We start from the raw sequence: 19,564 nt of genomic DNA on the forward strand, positions 1-19,564 counted from the left end.
CTCCAACTACCCCCTGAGCTACCTTCCTCAAGAGGGGTCCAGGGCAGCTCTTTCTCTCCTGGTTGCACAACTGTGACAAGAGTCTTTCTTCAGCATGTGGGAAAGCTAATTAGAGCTAATTTATTTTCTTCCCTCAGAACCAGGATGCCAGGTAGACCCCGCTGGAGGTCTGTGCTGCAGAGAGAAATGTTTTTGATTATATTTACCCATCTGATTTGAGAAGCACAATCATAGAAACCCAATCATAGCTGTAATAACACGCTCATTGCTCGCAGTACACTCCAGCAGCTGTGTGATAAGCTTTCTGTGGCTCCATTAGCCTTCCTCTTCTTCATGAAGTCTTCTCAGACTATGTTCCACGCTATCCCAAGAATCTCTGAGGTAGCAGGGAGGGTGAACCACAGTGCATTGCAGGCTGCCACACTGTATGCTAGGACAGACACTTACCAATCCTAAACTTCTGCTTCCTCCTCTGTAAACTGAGGTGACAACTTTTTTCCTAGTTGACTTGATATGAAGATGAAATGTCATGCTGTATGTAAATGATATGTCTACAGCCAAGTGCATGCAGGAGGTGGACAGAAACCATCTGTCTGGGTCTATATGCATGACTAGGTATTTGCTGCAGAAAACTGTCCCTGAACATGATTGTAGACTCATTTCCAGATAAATTTCAGAGGACAGGCACAGTGTCATGGGGAGATGGCTGAGTGCAGCCAAGGGTCTGCTCTGGGAGATGAAAAGAGTTCTGTGCCATGCCTCAGACCCACGTGGTAATCTCTGCTCTGGGCTGAGGAAAATTCACTTGACCTGTCTAAGTTGTTTTCTTGACTGTAGTATGGGTGAGACTGTAGTATATATTCACAAGGATGTTGAGACAATTGATTTTACATTATGTGTACAGAAATACACAGTACTTGATAAAGGTAAAGTAACAGTATAGAACACACAGTGAATATACTAAATGCATAAATTTTGTATGAGGAAGGAGAAAGAGCACTAGACCATAAGACATAACCCTTTTTGTCAGTATCTACACTTTGCTCATCTGAAAAACTCCCAGATTCCACTTGTATCCTATCATTTATAGAAGGTGATTGATCCTAAGATCTGAAAACTGTTAGAATGCATAACATGGTATTAGGCAAGCATTTTGTATGGACCCTGAAAAGAGTGGAGCATTCAATAGATGGCTGGCAGTAATATGAGCAGATCACTGTAAAGCATCTCTTAGTGCTGGATGTAGGCTTCCATCCAGAGTGGGATGTCCATTGTCCCTGGATCCATGGAATAGTAGCAGCCCCTCATTACTGATGTGGGGCTGGGGAGGAAGAATCCACATTACAGGCAAGGGTGTGTGTTTGTCTTGTGTCTGATGACAGGTGCAGCCTTGTTTGATGACAGTCTGTTTTAAATGCCTGTATTTTGCCTCCATTTTAAGATTTCATCTTATTTTTTATATTGTATTTTGCTTTTTTTCTTATTCTGTTTACTTTTATATGGCCAAAGGACATGTTCCTAAAATTATGTTATGTCTCATACATTCTGGCTTCATGTGGTTTTAGAAAAAGGCTATTAAAAACTGGTTAGAATTTTGTAGAAAGTGAAGGGCAGATCCTGAGTGCAGGGCCTGAGGAGTCTGCTCTGAGCAGGCCACTAAGAGTGTGACAGGTTACACTGCTGATGCTTCTTTGCATGAGACCCATTCATAAAGAACCAAGACCTTCAGCCTCTCAATTCTCTCCTCTTCCTATGCTGGGCTACTCTGCTCCTTATTGGTCCCAGTTGACACATGCTTCCTGCAGGTAGCTCCTACTAAGCCTTTTTGCCACATCATGGCTGGCTCTGGGGGTCCAGTTAATAGAATGCGGGGGAGTTGTCACTGGAGCGTCTCTGGTCTGTAGTTTCAGAAGGCTAGATACTACACAAATAGGGGGATTTTCATTCTCTCTGCAAACCCTGAAACACAAAATCTAAGAGTAGCAATCTTGGGTGCCAGGTAGTATTTCAAACCCTCTAGGTGAGTTGACTTAATTATCACATCAACCTTGGAAAGGAAAATGTTATTACTACACCTATTATTATAATACCTGTTATTACTATACTTTCAGAAGTTGTGCACAAGACCACACAGCCAGTGAGCTTAGGGGTACAGGCATGTACCTCCAGAACTCTCAAGGTTTCATTAACTACTCTATTAAACTTCAGAAGCATTAAATGTATTTTGCAAGTTAAAAAGGAATCCACAGCAAGTATGGGATTCTAATTATTGTAACTTGCTCCAAAATTTAAACTATCGGATCCACAGTTAAAAGTCTAAAAGGCCACACTGATCATAAGAAGTGTCACCTGACCCCAAATGCAACTTGCCCTAAAAATGACATTTAGCACACAGCCTGTTATCACAAAAATCAGAATATCATAGATTCTTTCTCTGATTCCCTTTTCCATACTGAGAAGTGGAGTTGTATGTGTGAATGAGTATATGCTTGTAAAAGCGTGTTAGGAGTAATAGCTCTCCTATGTACCTTCCTTCTTACACATTCACGATATAAGTGCATGTTCATCTGGCAGATATTGAAGTTTAATTGATTGATCAATAACTCCATCCATCCATTCATCCATCCATTCAACAGGATCTCAACACTTATAGTCCTATTGCCTTAGGTGCCTGAGATAAAATGATGAGCAGACAATAGTAGGTCTCTGCTCATACACCCAAAGCACAGCCTGTAGGTCTAATCAGGGTCTGTGGCACAGGGCTGTGACCTGAGTCATACACTGTATAGATAGATGGGTGATTCCACCTTCCTTGTTCATATCTATGTCATAATCTGAAGCCTAGGGGTTTTTTAAAAAAATCACTAATTTTGCATGTGTATGTGTGTGTGATGAGTGTTCCTGTGTGTTCACATGTATCAGCTTGTGTTTGGAGGCCAGAAGCTGACATTAAAGCACGAGTCTGCTTCAATCACTCCCCACCTCACTCATTGAGGCATGGTCCCTCAGTTGAACCCAGGGTTCACTGATATGTCTAGTCTAGCTAGCCAGCTTGCTCCAGTCTCTAATCTCAGAGCACTGGAATTACTTGAGTGGCAGAGCAGCGGGGGAGTTCCATGCCCATCTGGGATTTCTGTGAGTTCTGGGGATCTGGTTTAGGGAACTCAAACTCTGGTCCTCATCCTTGTGCAGGAAGGCCTTTATCCAATGAGGAACACTGCCAGCTTAAGAGTCTTAAGATGAAAAAGTATTAAGTGAGATGCTCATCAGAATACTAATGACAAGTGGTTACTTTAGATCTTTTAAAATTATTTTAACAGTTAAATAATAAAAATAAGTTTAATATTTTTATGGTCACAATGTCCTCCTCCTTCTTTTCCCAAAATTCATATGGTGAAACCAATTCATAGAACTCCAGTATTAGAAAATAGTTCTTTGTGAGGTGATTAGCTCACAGGGTGGAGCCCTCACAAATGGAATTAAAGCCCATATTAAGGAGGGCCCAGAGAGTCACCAAATACCTTGTATATTATGGAAGCACAGTGAGAAGGCACCATGAAACACAATGAGCCTTCATCAGAACACATATGCAAGAGCCTTGGTCTAAGATTTTTCCAGCCTTGGTCTAAGATTTTTCCAGCCTCTGAAGCTGGGAGAAATATCTTTCTTTTGCTTATAAACCACTCAAATGCTATTTATATATTAAAATGTCTTCATGTTAGCCTGAAAAGCCCAGACTCATGGCTGTACACTAGGCACTAGGATTTGGAATGCAACACAAAATAAGGCCTGTGCCTAACCTCCAGTGTGTCTGTGGTCAAGAAATAACAAATAGGTGGATAGCTAAGACTTAAGGTTGAGAGTATGATAAAGGGCTTACAGAGTTGTAGGAGTACAGATGGAGGGTGAATTGATCCCTTGTTGAAGGTAGTATAGACAAGGAGAAATTTTGAAAAATCCTACAATTTGAACCCAGACTAGATGTTTAGAAAAAGGGAGCAAGGAGAAAGAGAAAAATGGGACATATGAAAAAGAGACTTCAATTTTGTTTTGTTTAAGATAGATGTTGTGGTGTGCCTAAGAATGGCTTTCATAGGCTCATATATTTGAATGCTTAACCATCAGGCAGTGGCACTATTTGAGAGGGATTATGAGATGTGGCCTTGTTAAAGTAGGAGTGGTCTTGTTGGAGGAAGTGTGTCACTGGGGGTTGGCTTTGAGGTTTCAAAAAGCCCACACCAGGCCCAGGGTCTCCTTTCTCTCTCCTCTTAGATTATGGATCAGGATGTTGCTCTCGGCTACTGTTCCAGCACCATGTGTGCTGCCATGCTCCCCACCATGATGATAATGGACTCAGACTCTGAAACTGTAAACAAGCTCCCAATTAAATTCTTTTTTTCAATGAGTTGCCTCATGCTGTCTCCTCACAGCAATCAAATAGTGACTATGATAGAAGTTGGTACCAGAAGTGGGGTGACAGGCCCATGACAGGCCTGACCATGGTGCTTGTTGGAGCAATAGGGAAGACTTTGGAACTTTGGGCTAGAAAAGTGATTGGATGTTTTAAGTGGGGGTCTTAATGGGCCATCCTAGTAAGAACACAGAAGACAGTAATAAGGGCAATGTGAACTGTGGGAGCCTAGCTCAAGAGGTTTCAGAGGGGAAGAACACTAAGTAAGTGGCCTAAAGACCATTCTTGTGATATTTTTGTAAAGAGTGTGACTGTTTTCTGTTCTTGTCCAAAAAAAAAATCTGCCTAAGGCTAAGTCAAAGAATTTTGAATTAATGGTATTGGCAGAGATTTTTAAGACAGCCTAGCCATGTCACGTGATTATTAGTAATCACTCTTATGCAGAGCTATAATGAAAATGTGCAAACCCGACAAAGAGAACTACAAAATATGCAGTTTGAAGAAAAATGTAGCACCAGAAAGTGTAATAGAGCTAAGTCCAGTGCTCAAAGAGATGAAAAGTTTAAAGAAAAGCCTGGTGCTAAATGGAAGAAAAAAAGAGGGGGTGGGTGGGGAGAGTGATGACTTCAGGTCAAGACCCACCTCGGTAAATTTCCCAACTGTAAAAAGTAATCAAAGGGAAGCTTAATCCAAAGAGGGAACCATTAACCATAGAAACCTGTTGCAAATGTAGCTGCAAGAGAGAGTCAAATTCCAGTGCCATCAAGAAGCAGAACTTGGTAGCTTCAGGCATGTGCCAGGGGTGTCCCTATTGTGTGAAGCTGTGAAGGTTAAGACTGGATTTCACTGGAGACCCCGAGATGTCAGAAATGGGATATCTACCAAGGAGGGCTGCAGACTAGGTGTGGAACCAGCCCGAATGAAAGAAGTTTGTTGCAGCCAATACAGCTGGAAGGAGCTGAACTTTCTGGTTTGGGTTGTGTTGTATTTTGTTGTTGTTGTTGTTGTTGTTTGTTTGTTTGTTTTTTTGAGACAGGGTTTCTCTGTAGCTTTAGAGCCTATCCTGGAACTCACTCTGTAGACCAGGCTGGCCTGAAACTCACAGAGATCCACTTGCCTCTGCCTCCCAAGTGCTGAGATTAAAGGCATGCACCACCACCACTGGGCAAGGAGTTGGAGTTTTAAAGGTGATCTTTATCACATAAGTAGACTTGAAAAATTGAGAATAATTAAAAAAATGTATTGATCCATCACTTAATAGATAAATATCAATGAATGTATAGAGATACAGTTGTGGTTTTTCTATGTATGTATAAAATGCTATCTATCTCTTAGCTTCTTTGTTTCTTTAAAAAATGAGTAGGATTTGCAAGACCACCACAGCAACATTCTTGAACCAGAGTTTGAGTACTTGCCATTCATCATTGAGAACCCCAGGGCGCTTTCCTAAACTCCCTCTTTTCTTGTTTCCTCGTCTATACAATGACTCCCAAATAGTATCTTCCTTACTAGGGCATCGTAAAGATGGAGTGAGCTCACTACAGTGCCTGGAACACAGCTCTCCACATGGGGTTTGTTATCACCTGTGCTTTCGCTGAGCCCCAAGGTCATCAGCAGACTGAATACTCTAGAGTCCTATGTCATATGAATGATGGTTTCCCCTGTATTGCATCTGAGCAATCTACATGAGTATCTTTGACATCGCTTCTTCGGCACAGATGAAGAACAGAAAGCTTGGGAGTCAGTTCTGAGGAGATGAGAAAATGATTAAACAAAGACAGACCATGAGAAACAGCATCCACAGAATGGCAGGACTCAGAGGCAACTGTCGCAAGATATTAATGAGCAGGGAGATCTGGAGGAACCTCAGCAATGCTTTCTGAGAGAGACCAAGAGCAGTAGCCGGGGACCGCCACAAAGAGCAATGATAAAGGAGGGATGACAGGTCCCAGCAGGCCTGGCCCAAATGCAACACAGAACAAGCCAGCCTAGGCAGAAGAAAGCAGTGTGTCTTGTTCAGCTCCTCTGTGAGGCTTTCAATCAGCACTAGCTTCCTGGCAGGGTGAGACAGGGCTCCAAACATTACAGGTTACTCAGAAGTCACCAGAGAAAAATAGATGAGGAAAGCCTTGAAGAATGAGCATGGTCTCTGATGGGATGCAGTTACCATAGAGACCACTCTCGATGTTAGCCAGGAAGGGCAGTCCCTGTCCTCGGAGTAGTTAACAAGCTATTGACCAAACATGAAGATACCAGCAGGTGAGTGGAAGGAAGCCGCTACATCATAGCAGACTGTGCTAAGATCAAACAGAGGAGCAAGCAGCCATAAATCAACCAGGCCACTGCAGACATCGAGTCAAATTCAGGAGAGCACAACAAGATTCTAACCTGCTATACACAGCACAGGGAGGCTGTCCCAGAGGCAGGTGCGCAGAAGAGAGATGCTCATGTTTGCCCAGACTTGCTAGGATTTAAAACAGGATTAAGACAAAACAGAGTGGCACCACTTGCAGGCACACAGACAGTAGGTAAGGATGTGGGAAATGCCAGTTGAGAAAAGCATGCAAAGGCAGTAAAAGGGAAAACACTTCACAACATGTTGCCCAATACTCAGACAAGCTGAAGACACAGCAGGGGAACCCAGCTTCCAGAATCAAGCACTGTTGTTGATGGGTAGTGAATCAAGATTCCAGCTAGGTCTTTCTGAGGGCAGGCTTTTTGTTCTTCTACCAGGCTGCCTTTACAGGTAAGTATTCAAAAAATAAGAGCAATGACTTCCTGTTTTACTTCCTATCTCTGTTCCAACCACAGGAAGTAATCACAACGGAGCCATCCACTGGGTAGCCAGTCAGCCAGGTCCCTGCAGTCTGAGGACCTTGAGCTGTGCCTTTTAGAAACAGGTCCATTTGCAGAAGTGGTGGATTAGCATCCAAGATCCTTCTAGCTGCTCTGGAATAGCTGGCCCTACTTCCTGCCTCCCCTTATTCCCTGGGCTATATTTAAAATAGCGAATCTCGTTTTACACATTAAGCTCCCTCAATCCCAAGTGCCCTGAACTTTATTTTCTGCTTAACCAAACACTATGGTGCTTCAAATCTCAGCTCAAGGTCCATATCATTCAATCATCTAGTCATTCATTCATTCATTCATTCATTCATTCATTCATTCATTCATTCAACAAGAGCTCATATTGACAAGTGCCCAGAATATCCTTTGTGAGTCCTTTCTCAGCACTTTCTCACCCCCTACACACCTCACTAATCCGAGGCACCTGCTCAGGGCCGGATGTATGTTGATGTGTCTGTCTAGCTCATTAGAGTTTAGATTCCTTGAGGGCAGATTGGGTCTTACTCACATTCTAGCCTCTTTTCTAGAATTAAGCACATAGCAGCTGCTCAATAAATATTTATTAAAGAATGAATAAAAGAATACATGAATGAATTGCATTTCAAATTCTATCCAGCTTCCTGGATTCTGAAGGGAATTCTCCAAGTCATCAAGTGGGCTTGGGATGAACCGTTCTCATGTGCATTACTTAATAAAAAGAGCTCTGGGTCAATTGAAAAATTTAAAGTCAATATGAAATTGATCCTCATCAGCACTTTCTCCTCCAAATATATAGACAAAAGGACATTTCTGAAACATATGTATTAGTGTTGCATTTTCTGCTCCACAGGCTCAGCAATCGTTGTCACCTCTAAGTCCAGTTCTCATTAATTTATGGGGCATCCAGCATAATCAGCAATAGGCTTCTTGGCAGCATAAATTGGAGACTACGCTAGGATTCAAGCAAGTTCTAAGTTGCAAATGAGCTATTTCCTTGCATATTTTCCCTTAGAAGTTACTGAGCACAATTTTAATGATGCTGAAGGCCTGTGGGCAGGATGTTCAAGGACCCTCCAAGATTCTCAGCCAATCTGACCCCTCTACTGTGCAGGAGAAAGAGTGCAGACAACCCAAATAACACATGGATAGCACCTTCTCCATCCAGCTTAACAGTTGTATAAATATAGATATGCCCGGGAGGGAAAAAAATAGGAAAATAGAGCTTGTTGCTGAAAGAAACATGATGCCAAGATAATCCCTGGGCATGTGTGCTCTTCATGGACGACTGTGATGTTCTGTGGGGACTGGTGCAGACAGAATTAAGAAAGTGACTCTGGATGTTGTCCTTGTCCTTCCTCTTGGGATGTGTCGTAGCCCCAGAACTCCTGAAGTAGTCACACCCAATACTAAGGCAGAATTGTTTTGCCTCAGAATGTCTCTCTTCAAACCTTTAGGCAAGGATACCCCTGCTACCTGAGTTGGCACACAAGCAGGGTAGAGGCCTGGGTTGCCCATACCTAACCCAGAAAATTTTTGCTTCAGAATATCTCCCTTAGAACATTTAGGCAAGGGTGTTCCTACTCTCAGAGTTGGCACACAAGCTGAGTATAGAGTGGGCCTGCACTGCCCATACGAAACTGAAATTGTACAGGAAAAGAGATGGAGAGAGGTCCCAGGAGTAACTCTCCACATTACAGCTGGGAGTTCCAGGCATAGTCTCCCCCAAATAAAACTCCAAGTGGTCCTAGTGTTGAGTCTGGAGAAAGGTAAGGCAGGAGATTGGCCGGGGGGGGGGGGGGGAGCCTGCAGAGGGCCAAAAGAGTTGAAATAAGAAAGGGGCTTTTATCCCAAAGTACACCCCTCTGAATTAGTTAGAGGTCCCCAGATGGATATGTATGGTATTTATACATACATATACACACAAATGCAAATATGTATATATACATGAATATACATCTACACACATGTGTATGAATCACATATTTGAAGATATTATCATATTAGTGCAACCCTAGTACTATACAGAAAAAGGTATCCTTTCTACTTTTACAAGGACATTCAGAGCAGTGGTGTTATATAGCCAGAGCCACACAACAAGTAGACAGAAATCCAAGATTTGAACCCATTGCTTCTTTCTTGAGTTTTTAAATCAGTGACCTTTTGAGACAAGGTCTCAGGTATCCCAGGCTAGTGTAAACTTGCTAAGTAGCTGAGGGTCTCATTGAACTTCAGATCCATCTTGCAAACACTGGGATTACAGGCATGCACCACCCAGCCAGTAGTTGTTCTAATTGTGAAAGGCAATTAAAGTTGAGACTTGTGCTCTCCAGCCCAGGTGAGCAAAGTGTTGTACACACCATATTCTGTACAACCTTTGACCTCCACGGTGTCCTCTGGTCTCAAACTTACTGTTTCTTCCTTTCTCTTGATACAATTGTAGGATATTACTTGTTCACATCCTGAGATGCTTGGGACGATAAGTCTCTATGTGAGTTGGGCATCCAAAGCTCTTCTTTTTACTTTGTTAAAATTCCTTTTTAATTATCTTGCTTTTTTGGCATTGTCTGTGTGTATGATCTGCTTGTGTATGTGTATGCATGCTTACAGGCATGTGTGTTTATGTATGTGGAGGCTTGAAGTTAACATGGAGTGTCTCCTTTAACTGTTCTACCCATTATATATTGAAGCAGGGCCTTTGTTGAAACTGGAGCTTACTGCTTTGTTTAATCTGGTGAGTCAGCTTTGTGCTACGGATTACAGGCAGACTACCACATCCACTCAATTTCTATGTAAAATCTGGGAATCTGAACTCTGATCCTCATACCTGGGAGGTAAGCCATTTACCTGGTGAGCCATCACACTCACCCTTGCCTCACTCTTCATATTTACAAAAGCTATACCAGATTTAGAAGAAAACGCACGTGGCGGCAAACAACGGAGAGGTGTTCTTTTCCCACTCTGGAGAGAATTACCTCCTGTGTTAATGCAGTCTTTCAGTCTTCATTGGGTGTCTGTGATCACACACCTGAGCATATGTTTGCAAGGAAAGGATTGCTTCAAGATCCTCGTTCCTCTCTTCTGTCCATATGTCATTAACAACATTAAAGAGCCTTGAGAAATCAGTTTTCTTTAATTGCTACCTACTCAAAGTGGTGGAAAAAAAAACACTGAAACCATTTTCTCATTTGTGAAAGTTTACTTCTTGCTCACTTTCAAACTTCTGAGAAACTTCATGGAAATGGATTTGTTTGCTCGCAAATCTTTGCTATTTCTATTTTGAGGATGCAAGACTAGAAGAGGAATCCTGGAGTGAAAAGTTGTATTACCACTGAAAGTGCTTCCAGATACTTTATGCTCATGAAATTTTCAGCAGAGCTTCCTTCCCACCCTGGAATATCATACCTTCTCATGGGGTCCTTTGATATGGTCAGAAAGTTTGTGTATGTTTTAATAAGAACCAATTGTTGAGACAAAAGTATATCTTTGTCACTTATTCTCTGGGCACATAGCTAAACTATATTTGCTGTTCCTTCACAATTAAGTGGATTCTATGGCTGACCTCCAGCCAAGGGAATATAGTTAGAGGGGATGAGTGCTATGTTCAGTAAGATCCCCTCCAAACACATCAAGTGGGATTTTCTTCTTTCTATCCTCTTCTTCAAAAATACCTTAGGAACATGAGAAGATGATGGTAACATAAATAAGGCTGGAAAACAAGCCAGTCCCCCAATGGGTGCACCAAGTGGAATAATATCCTGTAGCTGTGCTAAATCTAAGAGTGGGGAGGGTTATCCATTAAGGAAGATGACTTTACTCATCCTAACTAACACCATGAGTTTTTGGTTCATTCACAGGTCTCCAAACTCAAGAGCCTCCGCTGATGTTTTTAGCTTCTCACATTCTACTGGCCAGCATGACTTTCGAGAGATTTGTGGTGCTCTGTAGACTTGTGCCCAGCTGAGTGTTCAGCATTAAAGGCTATCTGTGGGGGTAAGCTGACATGTGTTGAAAGAATCAGTGGGACCCTTAAGAACTTTGAATGCCAACTTGCAGCACTTAAGATCCATTTCACCATCTGGAGAAGACCAAGCCCTTGGTCTCTGCCTCTTAGTGCGTGTGAGAGCTTTACCCTACTGCAAGCCCATTTCATCTGCATATAACACATAGACACAGAAAAAGCCCAGTGCCTGGGCCCGTCCTCCACAGCAGGCTGCAGCTCACAGGAATGCAGAGAACTCACTTCTCTTCCCCTGTGGATGCTATTCACAGTGTGCAGAATGTAAGCTGGGGAAACATCTTGCCCAATCAAAGCATTCCAGAAGTGGACCCATTGTCCTCCTGGTGGCCTGGAAGGAGAAAGCCCATCTTTGACCGCTCATTCTTTACTCTGTCCATCGATTTGGTAAACACAGAGAGGACTACACCTGTACAAGGTAAGGTTGGAATTACAAATCTTCCCTATCCTGGGGCTTTTCCTTGGGTTGTTAGCTCAAGCCAAACTGGTAGCATGAAGCAGAGGAGGCAGAATGGCCAGGGGTCTAATCGTACAGGTATCTCACTGTGGTGGCAGTCTAAGAATATACAATTACACAAGTAGTTATATTGAAACAACACACCTGAGCTTCCAGAAAAGGTCCCTGCCCATGGGGCTGTCTTGTGGCATTGTGCCATACAGTCCTTCCATTCTCCCATTTTAATATCACTTATTGAATATTTTCCCATGATTAAAATCCTCCTTTCCTTTCTGGATGTCAACCTCTGCACTTCCCATAAAAAATTCCCTAGTTTTATATCACCCATCCCATCAGAATGAAGAAATCTTTCTTCCATCACAGGATGCTATACAGAGTTGGTTATGCCTCTTTTGTTTGTTTGTTTTTTGAGACAGGGTTTCTCTGTGTAGCTTTTTGGCCTTTCCTGGAACTCACTCTGTAGCCCAGGTTGGCCTCAAACTCACAGAGATCTGCCTGCCTCTGCCTCCCGAGTGCTGGGATTAAAGGCGTGTGCCACCACCACCTGGCTGCAGAGTTGGTTATACCAATGTCGGTGTTGGGACCTCAGCTATTAAATCTGCAAACCAGAGGCACAGGTCTCTGAAGTCTTTTTAAGCCTCAAAACTTTATTTTATTTGCCAATAAAGCTGAACATTTTTATGTATTCCTACTCATAAAATAACACATAACTCTTTTATGTTTTTTAAACGAAAAGTGTTTGTAAAAATTTCCAGATCAACACATCAAATTTCAATCCAGTATATTTTGATAACTGATAAAGCACTCTAGAAATAGTATATTTCTTTTCAATAAAATTCCAACTCTTCTATTTGTTAAGTTCTCAAACATATAACAAATGGTTTTAAAATATTAGTGGAAGCGGGGAGAGATGGCTCAGTGGGTACAGAAATTGCCACACAGGCGTGAAGACCTGACTTTGAATCCCTAGAACCTACATAAAATCTGGGCACAATGGCAACATCTGTAAATCCAGGTGCTCATGCAGCCAAATGGGAAGAGAATCCTCAGAAGTTCATCAGATAGCCTGGCATGCCAACAGACAGCAACAGAGAATTACTGTTCCCAAACAAGCTAGAAGAGGAGGACACACATCCGAGGTTGTCTTCTGGCTGCCACCAGTATGTCATGTGCATCTATATTCATACATACGAATGTATTTCCCATATGGACATATACACATACATATGTGTGTATGTGTGTGTGTGTGTGTGTGCAATATTAGTGAAAATATTCTGGAATAATAAGAGGAACAGAGTTTGAGCATCAATGTAGTTGCTTTAGCTGTATATTCTAGACACAGCTTATGCCTTTGGGTCTCAGTTTCTCCATTTGTCAAATGGCAGTAGGGTAGATATTACTTCTCAGGGTGATAGAGTAGATGACATCAGGCTACATGGAAATTCACTTTCTACATAACAAAATACAAGTCTGTCATATTATATGAGTGTATCTCTATTCTAAGGAATAGCTACACCACTATTGGATTAAGCATCTCAGCTTCTCAGAATCATGTCCAGCCAGCTATATCGTTTGTCTCTCTGTCTGTAAAATAATGATGAATCTTTAAAAATCCTCAGACATCTCAGTCCTAACTGTCTTTGATAATACTTGAGTGGTGTGCTGGCTGGTTTCCTGAGAACTGACACTAGAGTCATCTATCTGAGAAGAGCAAGCCTAGACTGAGAAATTCCCACACCAGATTGGCCTGTGTGCAAGCCTGTGGGGTATTTTCTTGATTGAGGACTGATATGTGAGAACCCAACTTACTGTGAGTGGTGCTACCCCCGGGCTAGTGGTCATGGGTGCTGTAAAAAAGCAGGCTGAGGAAGCCATGGAGAGCAAGCTAGTAAGCAGCACTCCTGTGCGGCCTATGCTTCTAGTTCTGCCTCCAGGTTCCTGCCTTGAATTCCTGCCCTGACTTCCCTAGATGATGGACTGTGAGCTGTAAAGTGAAATAAACTCTTTGCTCCTCAAGAGTGCTTATGGTCATGGCATTTTATCACAGCAATAGAGACCCTAACTAAGACAAGTGGCTACCTTCTTCAACTAAGCACTTGCTGTACACATAGAATGAAAGGATTGGACAAGCACAGGGTCAAATCCCAGCTTTGTAAATGAACATTCATGTGAGCTTGAGAAAATTGCTTCCCTCACGGGACCTTGGTATCCTTATCTATAAATCAGTTAGATAATGCCGGAACAAAAGGGTGTTTTGAAAATCAAAATGTAGCAACCCCCTTAGGTACGCAGGCACAATACCTCACATACAGAAAGCACTCAGCAGAAATTAGTGTGGCGTTCACTCTTCCTCCTTTTCTCTTGAGCATCCGAATGCTCAGATTGCAGCATAAACCTTAGTGTAAGCACATGTGGGGGTGGATGGGCTGCTCCTAGCCAGGTAATGTCAGAGAATGGCTGAACTGAAGTCTCCATCCCAGTATCACAACTGGCTCCTTCATGAGCCTCTCACCCACTGCGCTTATCACCACACGATTTCACCATGAGCGTTTAATATTTTTTTTTTATAAAAAGAAAGATTATTCTCAATGATGCATGCGATAAATATGCAGGCTTTAAACCTTTTAGAAATATTAAAGATTTTACCGCTCAGTGTTTGACAGACTTGATTAATCCCTTCCACACAGAAATATTCAGGAGGATAGCTGTGGTTGGGTTTTAAAGCTCTGAGAGTGTTCTTTGATAAAGGCAAAGAAAAGGTAAAGGGCTTTTAAAAAGAGTGAGCGATTCTCCTGCCACACAGAATAGACAAAGAATTTGAAGCCCCAGAATGCTGCGCAGTGTGGCAGCGAGCTGGAAGTCGGGGTGGGGGTGGGGTGCAGCAGAGCCATGTTTTAAACCTTTCTCCTTCACAGGAGTTTTCCAATGAAAGGCACACATCCAGCTTGACCATAGGATGAGAAGTTAAGAGATTTCTTCTCCACTGGGTTCCAAATGGATGTTGTGGGAAAGGGTGAGGGGGCAGGGCCAGTCAGGGCAGCAGAGACTTCAGAGAGAAATGAAATGGAGAGTTCACTGCCTGCCTCCTTCCTGTACTTCGGTCCACAGTGCTATACCTGCATACATCTCTCCAGTCCTCAGTTTAAAAAAATATGCATGACTTAACTGTTTTCAGTTTGTTTTTCTTATCACAATTTTTAGCACATACTAATTGCACAAATTTACAGGATTCACTTTGATATTCCCAAACACACGTGTGTCATGCACCCATCATAGCCATCTATCTACCCTTCTTCCTTCCTCTCCTTCCCAGCATGCTTTCTGATCCTTACTGGTCCGACTTCTATGTTCAGTCCAGGGCATTTCCCCTCCACTTTTTATCGATCCCCTCTAAAGAATAGGAATAAATTTTGACAACTTTTTCTCCATTAGCATCCACCTAGCTTTTGTATATAATACATATCTATTACTTAGAGAGTTGTGTTTAATGAGTACAACTCTCTGAACAAAATAAATAAATAAATTGGATTTAATAACTGCAATCCTCTAATGATGCAGGTAGTACAAACACTCCTACTTAAGAGTGATGCTTTAAAAATTGGCTAGCAGAGTCTATTCTCTCCATGCTAGGCTAGAAAAGAAATTATCTCAGAGACTTAAACAATTGTCCCTTCAAGTCCAGCTCAAACCTCCTGCAGTAAATAGTGTGTGCCCTCACTCACAGATCAGCTGGGAATGGCTTCCAGCTTGGCTTCTTTGCCCGGGGAAGGTGGCTTGCCTACTTCCTAGTAGGTACCTTTGATGAAGAAGAGGGGGCCACGGAGGACAAAGGAAAGTACCCCAAAGCCAGCACTTTGTTCCTTGGTAATGTTAGCCAAAGCTTTGTGAATGAGTGGCATACCCCACAAGCTAAATGCTGGAGGATGATGACAAGGGAGAGCTGGGAAGCATATATTGCATACCATGTTGCAGTGTGAATTCATCTGTGAATTTCCACTGTGTTGCTGGCTCCTTCAGCCAACCACCTCCACAGACCTCTCTGTACCCCTACCTGCTCTGAGCTTTTCTTTGCCATGCAGGTCCATCTGCAACCCCAGCCCCTGTTCTATTTTTATGAGAGCATTTCCCCAACAGGAAACACCAACATATCTGCCACGAGATATTATGGGGGCAAAGGTGTAATTCAATTATGTGACTTAATCAATTCAAATGGCTAATGTACAAGAATCTCACGATGTCATCCAGCTTTCAACTGAGGGGGAATAATTGTTCCACAATTTCTTAATTCTCCCACAAGACAGTTTAAATTAAAGGATGTCAATTTGCAAAGCCAGGCTGCATTGTATTCTTAAATTGGGCCTGAAATAGCCACACGAAGCAGGGTAATAAGGCCAAGAGCACTGCCCAGAGTGCCTGGTGCTGTGCAAAATTGTTTAATACGGTCAGCCCCTTTAATCTTCATATCTACTGATGCAGAAAGCAGCATATTTCTGTCGCTTATGATAAGAAACATTACTTTTTAAATTCCTTGGTGAGGTCTACAGATCTTAGGCAGCCAAGGTAGTAGGACTTGCTATTTCTGTTCCTGTGAACATTTCCTTTTCCCCTCAAATTGGTTTTATTCTAATCCATTTAGTTTCCAATCTAAGTGAGAGACAAGTAACCTGAATGGAACCACGTGGGAGAACAAAGGCATGCACCTCACGGTTCCCACTCCTGCTGCCCACTACCTCAGTCGATAGTCAGTGATTAAACAAACGAGAGCCCTGATGTGTTAACTCTGCAGCCAACAGTGAGTTCCAGAAAGAGAGAGGACAGAGAAAAACAAAATTAGAGAGTACCAGGGGCCAAAAGGTGATTGGAAATATTTTTATGAAAGAACCAAGTATTGTACTCACAAGTATCCTAAAAACTGGTTTAGTCAGTGTCCAAGCTGCACAGGATGATGCTAGGGGAAGCGAGTCCCCAGGATCTGGATGGAAGGGAATTCAATGAAGCTCTTCTGAGATTGCCAGGGCCACAAGTCAGGAATCATGGAGAAAGGGCAGGGAGCAGCTGCAATGAAAGAAATCCATGTCAGTTTTGAGAGCAGACTACAGAGGAGAAGCAAGGACCAGGGTTGAGCTGGTCACAGCAACGGAGCTTGTAGTAAGTGGTTGGGAAGGGAGGAGGCCTGCTGTCAAAAGTGGAAGTGTGTACAGGCTGCTGAGCCTTGGGAACTGCACTGGGATTAAGCAAAGGGCTGGACTATGTGGAAAACACATGAAACCTCAAATGTTTGTCAACGTCTATTTCAAGATTCTAGACTGGGTGATACACATATAAGCCAAACCCCCAAAAGCTACACATTGTACACTTTTCACTTCATGAGTCTATCTGTGGGAGTAATAAGTAATACACTGAGGTGAAGCAAAGATTAAAGAAGGTGTATATTTGGGGAGTGGAGAGATGATTCATCAGTTAAGGGTGTGAATGCTCTTGCAGAAGACCTGGATTTGGTTCCCAGCACTGAGATGGGGTGGGGGGCACAACCACATGCAACTCCAGATGCAGGGCATCCAAAAACCCTCTTCTGAACTCTGTGGGCACCTGCCCTCACATACACATACTAACATACACATGCACAAATAATTTAAAAATAATAAACCATATTTTAAATGCAGGTTTTAAATCTTGACAGATGTTGCCAAATGACCAACTTCAGTGGTTGTAATTGAGTCCTCTCTTCAGCAAATGTGAAAGGACTCGTCCAGATCTGAACTCCATTTGTGGGAAGACAGGAGACAGAAGCCACAGCTATGACAATACGTGTGTTACTATTCCATGAATGTTAGCAGCATTTTAAGTGCAGGTTGCAGTTATTACATGTATTAATCTATTTGTTAATTAGCAGCAAACCACTGGTAGGATTATTATGATTATTTCACAGATAAAGTGACAGAAAGAAAGACAACTTAGAACACACATTTGTGGTCACAACTGTTAGAGGAAGAGCCAAGATTCCAGCCCTAGCACCCGGGGTCCTCATTCCAAGCTGCATGTCTTTACTGACAGCTCTTACTCCAAATGATGATGTATTTTTGATGATGTGTGCTCTAACAGGTACACATGGACAGGAAACCAGGGGAGAGGGATGTATAAGAAACCGAACAGGAAGCCAGCTCTTTCCGTCTTGATGAAAGGACACGCCGGTTAGTAAGTGGAATTTTGAAATACTAGGCTAAAGGGAATGATAACCAAACCCCAAAGAAGAACGTGTCAACACATTAACACATTTTTCTTACTTTTTTCCTACATACTTTATGAGAAAAAAAAATGATTCTACAAACACTGACAATATATTTAAAGGATGAGCTACAAAAATGAAAGTGTGATGTGACCAAAAGAACCTGGCTCTAGTTCTCAGCCCATGGTCTACCATTCCTTAGCTTGGTGACCTTAGAAAAGCTGCCTCAGTTCTCTGAACCTCATTGTGTCAATGAAAAAAAAGTGAGTTTACAACCTCAGGAAATTTTTTATGACAACTAAATATGAATAGTGCCTGCCATTCAATGGGCATCATGATCTGTAAACAGCTCCTGCCTCTCTGCTGGATCTCATTCGTTCCCATACAGATGCCCCACTTCAATCAAATTGGTCTATTTGCTTTTATTAAACATGATGGAATTCTTCAGTCAGCTTGCATTTCTGCATCCTGTTCTTTGTTTGCTGTAATAATCATTTTGTTTCCCCAAATCTTCTGTATGTGGAGTCTTCCCTGAAGCCATTCACATCTACATTAACTGCCACTACTCTACAGGGTTCCTTTGCCACTGACCTCAGATTACACTCCTCTATCTCTGAATTCCATAGTGCCACTGGATGCTAGCACTATGAAAAAGTTAGTCACCACAGTGCCAGCAGTTTGCACATGCTTACCCGTGTACCAGGCACCGTTCTCAATACTTCATACACTTTGTATCTCACTTAAACTTCTCCACAAATCATGTGTGCTATTGTCCTGTCTAGACACAGGCATGCATGACTGTCACTACTTGCACATCTTCTCTGTGTGGCTGGACTGAAGGTCCTTGAGGGCAGAGACTAGGAGCATGATGTTTAAAACTGTAGACTTTAGAATAAACGAATTTTGGTATGATGCTGACTCTAGTGCCTCTGCTGTTTGGCAAGTTACCCGACTGTGCATGAGTTTCCTTTGTGAAAGGGGATGCTTTTGATACCTGTTTCCAAGTGTCATCAGAAGGCTCAGATTACAGATAAGAGAATCTAAAACAGTGCCAGACTGATGGGGATCTTGCTGAGTGTCAGCCCATATCATTATCATTTTTTATAAGAAAAAAAAAAAAGGCATGATTGACTCAGTCCATAATGTTCTGCCCCTGTGATGGTTGAAAGTGAGAGAGATTGAGTAGAAGCTACACCTTCGGAAATTTGCTGTTTTCCCAGGTTGATAAGTGTGCTACAATACTCTCTTCCATGCCGGTAGTGGCAGTTAGCTGCAGGCCCTCGTCAACCATGGGATTAGAAGAACAACAACCTGAAATCTACAAGGTATTGAATTTCCAAGACAGGATGTTTGGTGAATGGGTAAGTTGAGTGCATTTTCCACTCTGAATGACTTTGCTGGGAGGCTGTAACCACCCTGTAGGTCAAAGTTTCTAACGGGTTTTCATCTCAGCTTGCACATGTTACAACCTCTGCCAGAAGTGCCTTCTCCCACTGTTTGCATCTTTCCACCATGAACAGTGGTGAAGAAGTCAAGACCTAGGGCTCCAAGATCTAGCCCCAACAGATCAGGGCTTGGTGGTCCCTTTTCCAGAGAGCCTTGCCTCCACTGTGCCCTCTACTATCCCTG

The 19,564-nt window shown here is 42.5% G+C and overlaps 1 protein-coding gene across 5 annotated transcripts in view; it reads right to left on the bottom strand.

Moving 5' to 3' along the window:
- Dab1 (DAB adaptor protein 1) overlaps nucleotides 1–16,760 on the bottom strand; it is an 803,063-nt gene extending 786,303 nt beyond the window's left edge. For all 5 annotated transcript variants that reach the window (XM_052718127.1, XM_052718129.1, XM_052718128.1 and 2 more), the window contains exon 1: nucleotides 16,608–16,760. The gene's annotated coding sequence lies outside the window, so the exon portion shown is untranslated. The remainder of the gene's footprint in view (nucleotides 1–16,607) is intronic.
- Nucleotides 16,761–19,564: the final 2,804 nt, after the last annotated feature.

Source organism: Peromyscus californicus, unplaced genomic scaffold (assembly GCF_007827085.1).
Source record: "Peromyscus californicus insignis strain IS unplaced genomic scaffold, ASM782708v3 Scaffold_5__1_contigs__length_169319896, whole genome shotgun sequence".
Classification (NCBI taxonomy): Eukaryota; Metazoa; Chordata; class Mammalia; order Rodentia; family Cricetidae; genus Peromyscus; species Peromyscus californicus.